The following is a 3598-nucleotide window of genomic DNA, read 5'->3' as shown; positions in this document are numbered from 1 at the left end:
CGCCTTAAGGGTTTTATATCACTGATCTCTTTTACAGATGAGAAAAGTGAGGCATAGAATGGTTTGAATCATAATGGTGGCATGGAGGCTAAAGTAACTCCATCTTGGCTGCTAAAACACCATGTTAACTTCTGATTAACTCCCAGTTCCAGTAATACCTCTAATATTTCTATTTTATCTACTGTTAAGAATACATATTTACCATAAGTCTAGCCCCTAGATTTGTCAGATAGTGGCAACATAATGACCACAGTTGTTTGACTTTCTCAAGTTATAAATTAACTTCCGGCAAACCAGTTTCTCTTAATAACCAATTAAGGAGCTATCATTTATTATTTTATATGAGTATTTGAAGTCATTTTGTTTTCAACATATATTGATTTTGATGTTAATGTTACACATTTTCATAAGCTTATCTGCATTTTTTTTTTTTTTGAGACAGAGTCTCACTCTGTTGCCCAGACTGGAGTGCAGTGGCCTGAAATCTTGGCTCATTACAACCTCTGCCTCCCAGGTTCAAGTGATTCTCCTGCCTTAGCCTCCCAAGTAGCTGGGACTACAGGCGCAGGCCACTACGTCCAGCTAATTTTTGTGTTTTTAGTAGAGGTGGGGTTTCCCCATGTTGGCCAGGCTGGTCTCAAACTTCTGACCTCAGGTGATCTGCCTGCCTCGGCCTCCCAAACAAAGTGCTGGGATTATAGGTGTGAGCCACCGCGCCTGACCTGCTTATTTGTATTACTACCACTTCATTCTCCTTTCCCCTAAAATCTCATCCATTTTCAAGAATAGATGGATTTATAGAGGTAATTTTATACAAATGGAAGAAATGTTTTTGTGTACAATTCTCATTATATACAATTCTCATTCATTATAACTCCTTGTGTTTGATCATTTGGGACAGAAGCACCTATTAGGAAATGGTATACAATGATGCAGTTGATACCTTAACACCCATTAATCTCTTCAGTATAATACAGATTTTCCAGAAAATGAATTTCCTTATACTTGCTGAAAACTTAACTATTCTGGTTTGGTTCGGGGTTTTTGTTTGTTTGTTTGTTTGGTGGAGGAGGGAAGACAAGGTGAATCTCCCACAAATTTATGAGATCATCTTGAATCCCTATGGATTGTTACATAAATTTAACCAAACACTCCATAAAGCTACACAGTACAGATGTATAGCCAGGTAAGCACATAGGAGAAAGGAAAAGGGAGAGGAAAGGGAAAAATACCAGAGGTAGAGCAAAGCACTGCAAGACCCAAGGGTTAGGAATAAACTAGAACCTTACTCTAAGTGATTGGACAAGTTGAAAAATAACACAAAATCATTATCAGCTATTAAACAAAAAAATGAGGGTTTGAGGTAGAGTGAAGGTCGATTTGTCAACAGGAAGCTGTGGGCTCTGCACCTCTATTTATATAAACATTTGCTTTTTCCATCTTGGTTTCTGCCCAGAATTTGTCGTCTGACTGCTGCTTCTGGGTCTGCTTGACTGGTTTTTAGAGAAAGAAAGAAAGAAAGAAAGAAAACAAAACTGTGGCCACCTGTTCCTCTCCTTACCACAGTCTTAACAAGTCACTTTCCCTGATGTTTGGTTGGTGAAAATGCTCCAAGATACAAGGGCTTCCGTCTTTATCAAGCATTGCTTCTTTAATCAAGGCCTCCCTGCGCTGACAAAGCTACAATGACAACCCTGCCTCTCCTCCACTGTGCTCCTGATGTCTTCCTGTTTTACCCTAAGTTTCCAGATCCCCCAGGACCCCTTCCCCACTTCTCAAATTCGCTTTGAATTCGGAATTTTACAATTTCCATCTTTTAGCTTCCTGGCTCGCCCACCCTGGTGTCAGCCTGTTGTCACTCTCTCATCTGGCTATCCCCTGGTCTGCTGCTCTTCCATCTTTGTTCCCACTTCTTTTAGGATTCCTTTCCTTCTTCACTGTGTTATAGCTGCTTCAGTACAAAAGGAAGAGGGATCTTAGAGGTTGCTTGTGCCTTCTCACCAGGTGTAAAGTGGTTGGTTAAACATCTAATTTTGGCCACAAGTACCCTGAAGCAGAGAAGGGAGGAGCTTGTGTTTAGCAACATATGCTGCTGTATATGTCATCAAAGTAAGACTCAGAAGTTGGGAAACCAGCTGCGGTTTGCACTCTCTGCCATCAGTCAAAACAATACTGAGAAAAAGTGTGCATAGAACTGTATTTAGTGAGTAGAAGACACACTCGAATTTTCAGAATGCGTTCATTTGAGGAAAAAGGAGGATTTTCTTGAATCATAAGCACGGAATATGGAAAAAGCCTCAGAATATAATCAACTCAATTAGAGAAGGGAAAATAAAAGTGAATCTTTATGAATAGGCAGATGAGGCTGCTATCTGTTTAGGATACCAGGAGGGCATTCAATATCTAACGATACTTTTACCAAATTCCTTAATTTTAACATTAAAGATCCATTATTTTGGTTTAAAAAATGGCTTTTCATTGAAAGCCATTGCTTAGCAAAGTTGTCGTTTGGGCTTACCAGGAAAAAAACATATTAACACCTTAATGAGGGAAAACTTTCTTCTGAATCTTCTTTTATTCTTTGAGGCGGAGTTTCACTGTTGTTGCCCAGGCTGAAGTGCAGTACCACGATTTTGGCTCACTGCAACCTCCAACTCCCTGGTTCAAGCGATTCTCTTGCCTCAGCCTCCCGAGTAGCTGGGATTACAGGCACCTGCCACCATGCCTGGGTAATTTTTTTGTAGCTTTCTTAGAGACAGGGTTTTATCATGTTGGCCAGGCTGGTCTTGAACTCCTGACCTCAGGTGATCCACTTTTGTTACAAGGGAAAGAATGGAAAAGCCAACCTACTCAAGAACAGTTTAAGAGAAACCAATCAGCTTAAGTAGAAAAAAAAAAACCTATAGTTTTATTATATACTTAATAGTCTTACTAAACCTTTGAACACATACTCTTGTTAATTCACAGAACCACCCCTAAGGCAGGTACTCCCTAATGCCTCGGCCTCCCAAAGTGCTGGGATTACAGGCGTGAGCTACCGCGCCCGACCCTGAATCTTTTAAAAAAAAAAGAGAGAGTAAAAGGTTTCCTAATTCTTGGAAACAAGATTATCAGGGACCTGAGATGGGATAGGGGTAAACAACAACAACTAAGGGAGGTGATGGAATTTCCGCCAGTGGGGAGGGGAGGGAGGGAAGTAGCTGGGACAGAAAACAACCACCTGAAATTTGATCTGGGACCTTTCTCAGGGGAAAGTCAGAGGGGGAAATAAGACTTTATAGGGATGTGGAAAGAAAGCATGGAAAGCAGGTTACAAATTTGTTTTACATAGTAAGAAGAGTTTAAAAGTGTAGAGAACATAAGAACAATGAGAAATGGCAACATACAGGAATTTGATCATGTAGAAGAGAAGTGAGTACAGCATGAAACTTCACCGAGCAAGATTGTCAGACTTGCAGGGGACAGAAAAGAAAAAGGGGGCCACATTTGGAGGAGTATAAATACATTTGGAGTGTTGGGGAACTGATGGTAAAGTTATGGAGTGAAGGAAAGAATAGAGGATAGCAGAAGAGAGACGTGAGCAATATTGCGCGCTATA

Source organism: Colobus angolensis, unplaced genomic scaffold (assembly GCF_000951035.1).
Source record: "Colobus angolensis palliatus isolate OR3802 unplaced genomic scaffold, Cang.pa_1.0 Scaffold11, whole genome shotgun sequence".
Classification (NCBI taxonomy): Eukaryota; Metazoa; Chordata; class Mammalia; order Primates; family Cercopithecidae; genus Colobus; species Colobus angolensis.
This window is presented reverse-complemented; position numbering follows the sequence as displayed.